Consider the following 12,830-nt stretch of genomic DNA (forward strand, 5'->3'; position numbering starts at 1 on the left):
AGTCCTAGATTTGAAGGATTGTTTCTTCAATATTCGCCTATCACCCCAAGACTGTCACAGATTTGCATTTTCTGTGCCTTCCATAAACTTTAATACTCCTTTTAAGCATTTCGAATGGCTTTGTCTGCCACAGGGCTTACACGTAAGTAGCTGTTTATATCAGAAATATGTAGCTAATGCTCTAGAAAAGCTTAGACAAAAATATAAAAAATATCATATAATCCAGTATGTGGATGACATTTTGTTAGCGGCGCCATCTAGTGGCGAAGTTGAGGTACTGCTAGCAGACACTACCAAAGCTTTGAAGGCAGCTAATTTGGTAATCTCTAAGGAAAAAATTCAAACCACGCCCCCTTACAAGTACCTAGGAACGCTAGTGTATGATCAAGAAATCCGACCTCAAAAAATTGAGATTCGTAGAGATTCCCTGAACACTTTGAACGATTTCCAGAAATTGTTAGGTGACATTAACTGGCTCAGACCTTTTCTTAAAATCTCCACAGGACAGTTAGAAAATCTATATGCCACTTTAAAGGGAGATGCTGCTTTGTCATCCCCTAGAACACTTTCTCCCAAAGCAGAGGAGGAATTAAAGGTAGTTGAAGAAGTGGTGTTAAAGCCAGATTGTACAGAATTGATCCATCATTACCGTTAATAGCATCTGTTCTACAGATGAGATATACTCCCACAGGTGCTTTGCATCAGGGTCAACACATCATAGAATGGATTCATTTAGCCAATCAGCAAACTAAATCCATCACTAGTTATCTAGAACTTATCATTTTACTGATAACTCAGATCAGAAAAAGAGCAAGACAATTAACTGGCATAGATCCTAGTACAATTCATGTTCCCATAACAAGAGAGCAAGTTCAGAATTTATTTGCACAGTCTTTGCCATGGCAAATTGCTTTTGCAGATTATACAGGCCAGATTGATAATCACATTCCTGCTAATAAGATATTACAGTTTGTGAAATTGACTCCTATTATTTTTCCAAGAATGACATCAAGGACTCCTATTGTAGATGCTGTGAACGTTTTTACAGATGCATCAAAGCATGGGAGAGCAGGAGCTGTGGTCCAGGATAGCATGATGTTACTGGACACTACCTATGGCTCTCCACAAAAAGCTGAATTAGCTGCAGTTCGCAGTGTACTTAGGGATGTGGTCCAAGCTTGCAACATAATATGTGATTCATTGTATGTGGTAAATTTGGTTAGCTCACTGGAAACAGCGAAGATTAAACCTGTACCTGATGAAGAGTTATATCTCTTGTTCTGTACCACCCAGAGGGTGATATGGCAAAGGCAGAACAAATTTTTTATACCACATATTCGTTCACATACTAACCTCCCTGGTCCTCTCTCGGAGGGAAACGCTAAGGTGGATACCTTAGTGGCATCTGCTTTTCAAGAAGCAGTTAATTCACATTCTTTATTGCACCAAAATGCAAAATCTCTCAAGTGTCAGTTTGACATTACTAAAAAACAGGCAAAGGAGATAATCCAGCAATGCAGCTCGTGTGCTCAGTTCTCCTCTACACCTCTTCCCCCAGGAGTTAATCCTCGAGGGCTCAAAGCTAACCAGCTTTGGCAGATGGATGTGACTCAATATGCTCCTTTTGGAAGATGGAAGTATGTGCATGTGGCAATTGACACATACTCAAGGGTCATATGGGCCACGGCACAAACGGGAGAAAAAGTTTCTCATGCCATTACACAATTGCTGGAAACATTTGCTCACTTGGCCATTCCAAATCAGATAAAAACTGACAATGGTACTGCATACACCAGCAAAAGATTTGCAGAATTTTGCAAATTGTAGAATATAAGCCATAAAACTGGAATTCCAGGTAATTCCACTGGTCAAGCAATAGTGGAGAGAGCTAACAGGACTCTCAAGAACCAGATACAAAAACAGAAAGGAGAGTACCTGACAATTTATGAGGGTGATATCTCTAAACCCAAACCTGTTATTCCTAACAAATTGTTAAGGATGGTACTTTTAACTCTCAATCATTTCTCCATCCCAGAAGGGCTGAAGGCTACACCTATGCAAACGCATTTTGAGAGTCATGATACAATGGACACAGTGCATCAGCCCTGGGTTTTTTGGAGGTTGCCAGGAGACAAAGACTACAAAGGTCCGAACAGACTAATAACAATGGGTCAAGGCTATGCTTGTGTTTCCACAGATAATGGAGACATCTAGACTCCCAGTAAGCATCTCAAACCATGGAAGGGACCGCTTCCAGATGCACGGGGAGCAGAGGAACAGGCTCACCAGTCCAGCACCGCACCAGCTGCCCGAGACCAGGATGAGAAGCAGACGAGCATCGAGCATCGCTCCTGTCTCCAGTCAGCTACCTGATGGTCAAGCGCAGGGCACCGAGATCGAAGGCAACACTGGTGAATGCACACACTCCGAACACTGACATTACATTTACTTTGATGACAGTCACTATTTTGACATTGCTGAACATTTGTCATGCTGAAGTCTACTGGTCCATCGTGCCCAAACCTCCTATTTTGAGAATGTTAACTTGGATGGAAAAACCCCCTCTGGTATATGTTAACAACACGGACTGGCTACCACACCCTATTCTAGCCAAACGTGTTCCTCTAGAGTCTGAAGGAGCTCTGTACAATTATTCAGGATCTACTGCATATCCTCCGTTTTGTATATCTTTTAGGAATTCGTTTATTGGTAATTCTTACTGTGTACCATGCAGGCAACAAGTGTGGATTGTCAAAAATGCCACTGACAACAGTTATGTGGGAATTGGCATGGGGATAATAGGAAAGGGAGATGAGTCACCATGTAAAGCGTTTAAATCTAAACACGCAGCTAACAAGTACCTATGTCCAAATCAGATAGGTACAGTACAAAAGGAGTTGCCATGGACAGATTGTTTTGTCCGAGTTCCCAGAAAGGTTAAGATGCCGGCAACCACAGACTTTAACGTTTACAATTGGGCACCCAGATTATGCTGTGGTTGCTCTGAACAACTGACATGGTTAGACAAATACACTGACTATGAGAAATGGCACATGCCATGTCAGGATTTTCAGAAAATTGAGGACTTGCTGGAAGTGGACATGGCTGGTGCTAGACTTGCTATTGAAGCAGGTCCCATACAGAACACTCAGTGGAAAATAGTGGCTGCCACGCAGCCAGTATACAAGTTTAAGGTCAAGGTGAAAAACTCAGGACTTGATCTTGAGTATGACAGTCGCATTAATGCCACTGCATGTGTTTTTGCTCCTTATATAATGCTAGTGGGTAATAGCCTTCGAATTTCTAAGAATGAGCAAGGTCTTTATGAGATCAACTGCACTAAGTGCCACCTCCATCAATGCCTTAGTCCTAAACACCAAGATTCATATGTTGCTATTATGTATCATCCACCTTTAATGTGGTTACCTGTCAACTTGACAGAGACTTGGGCATCTACGCCTACTGAAAGGCATTTAACATGGTTATACACAGGTCCAAGAGAATGGTCTTGGCGGTTGTAGGGGCCGTAGTCTCAGTAATTGCCATGATCACATCATTAACCACGGCAACAATGGCATTAACTTCCTCTATCCAGAATCATGAGTTCATACAGGAAGTGGTGTCTAACTCTTCCAAATTATGGCACACTCAGCAGAGTATTGACTTAGCTTATAGAGATGAGCTGGACAGTTTAAAGGATGCTGTGTTTTGGTTAGGTAAAGAGGTTGAAGCTTTAAACACAAGAATTTCTTACCCCTGTCATTACAATCAAATGGGTTATTGTATTACTCTGTTGCCATATGATAATGTGTCATATGAATGGCAACTGGTCGTACAGCACATCAAGGGTGCTTGGGGAAAACGTAACAGCACATTGGATATTATTAAACTACAACAGCAGATCAATAAATTAGACCAAATTGTATATGAGAATGAAGCTGCAAACATAGCTTCACATTGGGAAGCAACTTTATCTTCCCTAGATCCTCAGAATTGGTTTGGTAGAACTAACTTAACCAGCATTGGTACTATCATTTTATTCATATTACTGGCTATTGGTTTGATTATACTTTGCAGTAGAAGCTGCAAAAACAGAGCCTGCATTCAAGGCATACTGCCAGAATTGGCACAGTCTCACCATTCACGACAATTGTTGCGTGAGAATGTTGAGATGAACACAACCAACATGTGAAATACCAGAGCATCATGATATTTTTCATTACTATCTTTGCTATATAATGAGAATGTTAATACATATTTGGTGTGTCACAGGCTTGTACCTCCTGAATTGTTCAGAGAGGAAAGTTTTCACTTTAAAGGGATCTCTCCCTGCAAAAAAGAAAAAAAAAGGGAGAAGAATCTTACAGAGATCAGTATTTTGACATAGGGATCGGTATTTCTATTTTAGAGGACACTTTTTAAAGTCACTTTTGATTAATCAATCTTGATTTTTTCTTTTGCACAATTATTGCCAGAATTTTCAGTACAAGGAAAGTACTGTGGATGCTCTGATCCGGAATTATGAAAGTGCAAAGGTTTTTGCAGTTACAGTCACCTGAAAATCTGCAACCACGAGAACATGACAGTATTTGGTAATTTTCAGATGACTATTCTGAAGAGTGATGTCTGATTGCCTGTAAGGGGAATCATAATGAATCTTTCATTATGGACCAGACAGCCATGGCCACACACTGATGCATTTTCCATATGAAATGGATGTTTGAGGTTGGGAAATGCAGAGACATAGTGCACTGATGCCCTCAGTCGCTGGATGTCCTGGCATCGAGCTACCAACCAGTTTCCTATGTGGCAGGCATCTGGCAGTGAGCACGACTAGATCTCTAAGATGCAGAATCAGTACAAGAGAAGGAAAGAATTTATCCTTCGTGTCCAGGTCAGTGTTGCTAATTATAATGAGATCTGACAGCTTCTCATGGTTCTGACTGGTGAAGGGTGACGTGTTTAACTGAGGCACCTATCTTGTGAGCCAGAGAACTTCTACCTCATTAAACCAGGATCAGTAATGTGGAAACTATTTTTCTTTTTAACAATTTTTTATATTTTATACATTTATTTTGATAAGCGGATAAGTAGAAAGGAAGTTCAATTTTAGATTTGTCACTGAATCAGTTTGTGCTGATGTTCACACTTGAATTTTATATGACGGTTTTATAATCTGGTTTGGTTTCTCACCTTGGAATCAAGTTGTGATTGTGCACCAGTGTGTTTGTATTTGTTAAGGTGTGTTTTGTTACATTTTTGATATTGCACTACTCATTTATATGTAAAACAAAAAGGGGGAGATGTAGCAGTCCAGCCCATAGGTATTATAAAGAGGCAAGGTTTGTGAATGGGCACATGGCCATTCTGCACATGGCACTCACCTGAGGATTAAAATCCCACCTTCACCTTGTCGTAATTTGCAATTATCCAATGGCAATACACTATGTAACTCATCTATATATATTGAGGCATCATGTAACTTATCAATATGTATTGAGTTCATTTGCGTCTCTCAAAGACAATAAATGGAGAAGCCTGTGGCCTGCTCCTCCTTCTTCTTGGACGAGCTACAGGTTTGCTATCACCACCTTTCTCTCTCCTCTCTATCTTTACCTGAGGCCTGGCCTTCGGCTGGGTGTGTCTCTCTTTCTTTTCCAATGCTAATACCTAGTATTTTCTAATTCTATTAGTCTCTATTCATTCTCCCAGCTGAGCTATATCATCTCTGACCAGTGTAGTGTTAAACAGGATCTCTGGGCGGAAAATAGCTTTTCAGTGACGTCCATTGATCAGAGCATGGCTGTGGCTCCCAAATATTAATAATAATTGATTACTGACTCATTACTGACATCTCAAAAGCTTGGCTCCTTCACGCCCTTCGTGGGATCCAAAACTTCTATCCCTTTTCTATTTTCCTACCATAAAGCTTCTCGCTGGCGGGAGGCTTTACTTTTACCTCATGGCTCTCTGAGAGAAGTAGAGGGAGTAAATTTAAAGATTCCTCAGGTAATTCCAATGATAAAGAGCCATCTGGAGCACAAATTATTGTTGTCTGTAGTTTGCATAGTAAATCCCTCCACAGCAAGTTTTTGGGGCATCCAGGAATTAAAATAAAAGGGTCCCATGAATATCATGTGAGGAGAATGTTTTGGGGTCTTTTGAGATGTTCCTGATACACCTACTGCATTTATAGAGCCAATAGTCACATTTTGCATCTGGTTTGGTTACCAAGTAAATGTAATTTATGGTAGTTTGTTTACAATAGAGGAAAGATATTAAGGAAGAGAGAAAAGAGGGAGGGGGGAGGGAGGGAGAGAGAGAGAGAGACAGAGAGACAGAGAGACAGAGAGACACAGAGAGAGAGAGCTCTGGCTTCCACTGATACCAGTTAGAAATTCTAAGCCCCAGCCAGGGGAAGAGTCTCAAGATGATGGGCCTTTCCTGGAGGCTTCATGCCTCCAGAAACGTGGGGCCACTAAGTCAGCCTTTCACTCACCAATGGTGACCATCTAAAAGAAAAGGAGTCTGAGGTCTCCTACATGAGTTCCTCCAGGGTCCAGTTCTTTTTCCAGTCTCTCCTCAAGTATCTGTCCTCCAGACTTTACACTGAGTCAGAGTTCTTCCATCCCCAATCCCTTCCATGGTCCTCTTTTTAAAGATCTTTTTCTCTTGTGTCAACTCCCCTAAATTTCATTTCTACAAATCACAGCAAACACTCTGCTCTAGGACTGCCCAGAGGCAATTAATCATGCACATGGGTCACAGACCTCCCACCTCATGATTAAGTGGGAGATTTACACCCTTAGTGATCAGATCTAATATGGGCAGATCTTCCCACTCAACTTCAAGTACTGTGTTTACATTTCTGGGGATTAAATCAACAAATAGACAGAGGATTACAATTCAATCTTCACAGTCAAGGAAGAGCTAAGTACCTTCATTGTTACAACCAGGGGAGAGTTAAATTCAATCTTCACAGATATAAATAGTAGAATAAATAGGTAGAAAAAAGAAATGAAAAAATATATATATATAAAGCTCTAGAGCACTATTGACTAGAGAAATGCAAATTAAAATAAGTACCACCTGACATCTATAAAAAATGACAAATGGTAGAGGGAATGAGGGGAAAATAGATATGATAATGAACTGCTAAATGGTAGAGGGAATGAGGGGGAAATAGATATGATAATGAACTGCTAATGGAGTAGTGATCTAGTCTAACCATTCTGGTGAATAATTTGGAAGTATACCCAAAGGATCATATAACTGTGCCTTCCTTTTAACCCAGGAATACCACTACTAATTTGGTATCCCAAAGAGATCAAAGAATAAGGGAAAGGACATATATATATATATGTATATATACATATATATATATATAATACCTTTTTTGTAGTTGCAAAGAACTGGAAATAGAGGGAATGTTTACACATGAGGAATAGCTAATGTGGTATATTATTGTGATGGCATATTTTTATGCTACTATACTAAATGATGGGTAGAGTGGTTTCAGAAAAAAAAAAACATAACATGACAATATGAACTGATGCAAAGTGAAATGATAAGCAGGAGATCATTGTCCACAGTAACTGCAATGTTGTAATGATTACCAATTGTGAAAAACTTGCTACTCTGATCAATATAATGGTCCTAGTTCCAAAGGACTCATGATTAAAAAAATGCTACCTACTTCCAGAGAGAGAACTGATGAACTCTTAATGTAAACTGAAATATAATTTTCTTGCTTTCTTTTCTCTTGCTTTCAAAAATATCTAGTTAATATAGAAATATTTAGCATAATTTCACAGGTATAATTGATATCATACTGCTTGTTTTCTTAGGGGGTATGGGAGGTGGTAGAAGGGAAGGAGAGAATTTAGAACTCATTATTTAAAAATAATGCAAAAAAAATAATAAAACATAATTAAAACCAATATTTTCCATTTTAATATTAGAAGTCCTGTCCCTCCCACCCCAAATACTAGTGCTTAGATTTCCCCCCCCCCCATTAATGGCATCACATATTTTTACACTAATTTTATACTAATGTTTAATTTGTCCCTATTTACATTCAAACATTTTTTTTAAGCCACAGCTTTTCAGCACCCCTCCCCCCCCCAATCTCTTCAATCCTGGCATTGCAGCTGCCACCTGTTGCTGCTAATCCAGCCTCTTGTTGCTAACTCCCTGGGTGGTCCAAGCCACCTGCTCCTGCCTCCCTGCCTGGGTGGTTATTGTGAAGCCATTGTTCTTGTTCCTCTTGCTCCTCCTGCTGCTGCTTTTGTTATTGCTGCTATTGCTGTTGCTGCCACTGATTGGAGCTGCTCTCTAGAGGCTTGGAAAGTATAAATCCCTCTTTCCCTTGCATTGCCAATAGCTGAGTGCTTACTTGCTGCTTGCCTTGGATGCACAGGTGTGTTTCCCTTAGAAAATAATTAGCTTCTTAAAGGGTTTTTACCCTGTCCATGTGGCAGGGGAAGCAAGCTTCTCCCTGGCATTTTACCCATATGGAGAAGGGTATTGAAGGTTACTTTTCTAAATGAAAAGTAGAATTGCAAGCATGACTCACTCTAAGAAAGAGCAGTACATTACCTATCTCAAACAGCTCCCAGTTGTAGGGTATCTTTTCTTCCTACTGTTCCTGGGTGCACTGGTCCTTGTGATTAGCTTGAATAATCCCAAGATTCAAAGGAGTAATTCATCTCCCTACATCCCCTTGCCATTCTTGACTGCCCAGTATCTACAATACATTCAAAATGGGATTCCTCCATATTATGTCCATCGAGGAATTCTCCCTCACTATGGGAGATCTCAGAGGTGTGACCAAAAGGATCTAGATGGATGATGATTCTGGGGGAAAGAACCTTAAAGAGTCTGGAGGTGGATTTTAAGCCTTTTCAAAATCCATTATAAAAAAAACAGTAGTATAGCAGCTAATTCAAGAAAACATTTTGGGTCTAAAATGTCACCAAGAATCTAGATCATTCTGGTGGAAGTAGATTAAGCTGAAGAGTTAAAAATCATCCAGAAGCTATTTAGGTTTTATGAGAATTGTTCCCTTTTGAGGACCATCTAGAGGTACCAAGCCCTAGGAAAATCTTCACAGCTCCTCTGGTATGAGACTGTAATAGCCATGAAAATCTCGTCTTTATATGTCTCATCCATTACATTTTTACAAATGCACAGTTTTCTAGCCCTTTGGGAATTGTTTCAATTTTTCTCTAGAAGGATTGGATCAGTTCACAACTCCAAAGAGTATGCAAATGTCCCAATTTTCCCACATTCCCTCTGACATTTTTATAATTTTTCTTTTCTGCCATATTAAGCAATCTGATAGGTGTAAGGTGGTGGTACCTCAGAGTTGTTTTAATTTGCATTTCTCTAATCAATAAATATTTAGAGCATTTTTTCATAGGACTATAGGAGACCTTTGTCAGAGAAACTTGTGGTAAAAAAAATCCCCCCATTTTCTGTTTTCTTTCTAATCTTGTTTGTATTGGTTTTGCTTATGGAAAACATTTTTAATTTAATGTGGTCAAAATTATCCATTTTGTAATCTCATCTCTATCTCTTATTTGGTGATAAATTCTTCCCCTATCCATAGATCTGATAGATAAACTATTCTATGCACCTCTAATTTGCTTATGGTAGTACCCTTTATGTTCAAGTCAGGTACCCATTTTGATTATATCTTGGTAAATGGTATAAGATATTCATCTTAATCTAGTTTCTGCCAAATTGCTTTCCAGTTTCCCTGGCAGTTTTTGTCAAATACTGAGTTGTCACCCCAGAAACTTAGATCTTTAAGTTTATCAAACACAAGATTGCTATAGTAATTTCCTACTATATACTGTGTACTTAATGTATTCCAATAGTCCACCACTCTATTTCTTAGCCAATATTAAATTGTTTTGATGATTACTGCTTTATAGTATAGTCTGAGATCTGCTACTATCTTAAAGGAAGTCGCCTTCCTTTACTTTTTAAAAATTAATTCTTTTGATATTCTTTACCTTTTGTTTATCAGGATGTTATTTTTTCTAGCTCTATTAAATAAGTTTTTGGTTCTTTGATTGTAGTTTCTAGATTTCTAACAGCTTAATGTTGTTGCATTGCTCAAAGTTTACTAGTCAATAAAATTTTAAAATATTTTTATATCTTTATCTTATCCTTCTTTTATTTTAGAGTATATATATATACATATATATATATGTGTATGACATATATTAATATATGTATATAATGGCTCATTTCACAATTATTATGTCATTTGATGGTTGAAACAACTTGGTTCAGCTGGGCCAAATAATAAGCAACTGGCTACTGAGCAGGTCCCATAGTTTGAGTTAGAACACCTGAAGCTACCCCTCTCTGTTCATGTACATACAAAGTAAGTGACTTATAATCTGGGATGCTTAGAGCAGGGGCAGACAGGATAGCCTGTTTTAAGTTTGTAAGAGCTGGCAGGTGTTCCACCTCTAATTTAAGCAGTTCAGGGACAGATTTTTTTGGCAGTGTTATAAAGGGTTTAGTGATTTCCCCATAGCAAGGGATCCACTGCCTACAAAACCCTGTTGCTATAACAATTGCCCTTAACTCTTTCTTAGTGAAGGGTGAACTCCTCTTAGGGAAAATGGAGCAGACACCAGCAGTTAAAATAAACCCTAAATATTTTACTTTGGGAGACACCACTAGACCTTTGCCTCTGAGACATTGTGGCCCCTGTTATGAAACTCTAAAAGGAAATGTTTGCTATCTTCCTGCCATACTGTGGCATTTGGTGAGGTTATAAGCAAATCATCTGCAAAGTGTATCAGACAGCTCTCCTTAAACTTAACATTTGCTAAATCTTGTGTCAAAATCTGTGAGAACAACATTGGATCCTCCACGTACTCTTGTGACAAACAACACCAGTTCCATTGGGAATCTTTTCAGGTGAAGGAAAATATATTCCTGGAATTCTCATGATTATGGATTGAGAAGAAAGCTGAACACAAATCTACCATAGTGAAATACTTTGCTGTGCTAGGAATAGAGGAGATAATTGTGGCTGTGTTCTGTAAAGGTTAAATTTAATGGTTGAACACAGTGTATTTGCCAAAATAGAGGGGAAACGATAAAGTAGAGAAATGGGAAAGAGGTTAGAGAAAATACCTATACTAGTCCTTAGCCAAGAGGGCCAATAGTGAGTGATCACATGGCCTCCTCCAAGATGGAAGCTAGTATCTTAGGAAACTAGGAAGGGAGCCAAACTTTTCACTCACCCAACCAAGTAGTCCACGAGTCAGGGTCTAAGTTGAAGTCATGATCCACGCTGCAATCTCCAATGAAGTTCCCTGGAAGACTATCTCCAGGAGATACTCTCCACGAGGCTCAACATCACCAGACTGACAGCCAAAGGATTTTTTGGCTTTTATGGTGGTTTCCTATCCCTGCCCCTCTTCACAGGGGCCAATCAAAGTTTCCAAAATTGTTATACCTCTCATCCTCTGAAGGTGGCAACTCTTATCAAAGGTATCTGAAGGTCAATTTCTCATAAAAATTTTTTATAGTTTATGAGGGTGTGAACTCTTTAAAAAAATTCACAAGTTTCTGATTGAGTTAGAAAAAGGGGTGGAGTTCTGTGACAGAGGCTGGCACTAGAGGAAAAAATGCTAGGCTGAAGAATATGTGAAATTGATCACCACGATGGGGGAGGGGCCCCAGGAGGAGAATTCCAGAGGAGGAGACTCTAGCTTGGAGAAAATTGAGTCTCTCGGTCTTGAGACATGGAAGAGAGAAGGTGGGAAAAAGGCTTTTTCCTGAGGGTTACCCATTTTTCCTGCTGGTGACTGGAAATCTTTCCCCCCAACTCTTCCCAGTTGAAGGGACTTCTGAAGAGAAACCTGAGCAGACTTTACCTTAGCTCCTGTTGCCCAGGGGTGAGTTAACCTGACTTTCTCTCAGGGGGATCAGGCTGCCAAGGCCTGAATTCCCCCCAAACTTGAGGAGGGAGGGGAAAGGATTTAGACAGAGACAAGGACCCCCTTTCCCACTTTCCTTTTCCCATTCTTCCCTGCCTGTTATTTTTTTTTTGTGATACCTGATTGAGTTAACATTAAAAGTTATCTGTTCCCTAAGCTTAGTGTGAGTGAACAGATCAAGGGGAGACCTTTTGGTCTTGAGTAGTGGAGGGGGAACAGGAGGGACAAGAGCAAATCAGGGAGAGCAGCTTAGTTAAGGAGGGAAGGCATAAGGGGGAAAATCTTCAAACCCCCTCTCCTCTCTCTTAGCCAACCTGTTACATTTGCTGTCTCCCCTGAACCCCAATTTGAGAAGGGGGTTCTCCTCTCTTTCCCCCTCTCCATACTGAAAGTCCAAGCTTCCCTTGGGGCACAAAACTTCCTCTTTTATCTTTTTTAAAGACTTCTTCCAAGTATCTTCCTGGCTTCTCACTTCTAAAGGTGTTATCTATCTTCCTAGGAGTAAGAGTTTGAGGACTTCCCTTACTTTAGGGTTTTGTATGGGTGTATTGCTTTTGTTGATAAATTCAAAAGTAGATTTAAAAAAATTAAGCCTGTCATCAGTCTAGTGAGGTACTAAGTAAGGGTACTTAAGTTATTGTTATTCCAAAGTGTTAACTTCAACTAGGCAAAGAGAACAAAGGATTCCCTCTTTACAAGTGCAAATTCAGAATTGACAAAGAGAACTACAAATTTCCTTTCACAGTTTGGAACCACAGTATGACAATTATTTACAATTATTTTTTTATTTATTAATTAAATTAAAGGATTCCTCAGACAATTCTAGTGACATAGAGCTGTCTGGAGATCAAGTCAGTGTGG

The sequence above is a fragment of the Monodelphis domestica genome, chromosome 4, assembly GCF_027887165.1.
Source record: "Monodelphis domestica isolate mMonDom1 chromosome 4, mMonDom1.pri, whole genome shotgun sequence".
In the NCBI taxonomy this organism is placed as follows: domain Eukaryota; kingdom Metazoa; phylum Chordata; class Mammalia; order Didelphimorphia; family Didelphidae; genus Monodelphis; species Monodelphis domestica.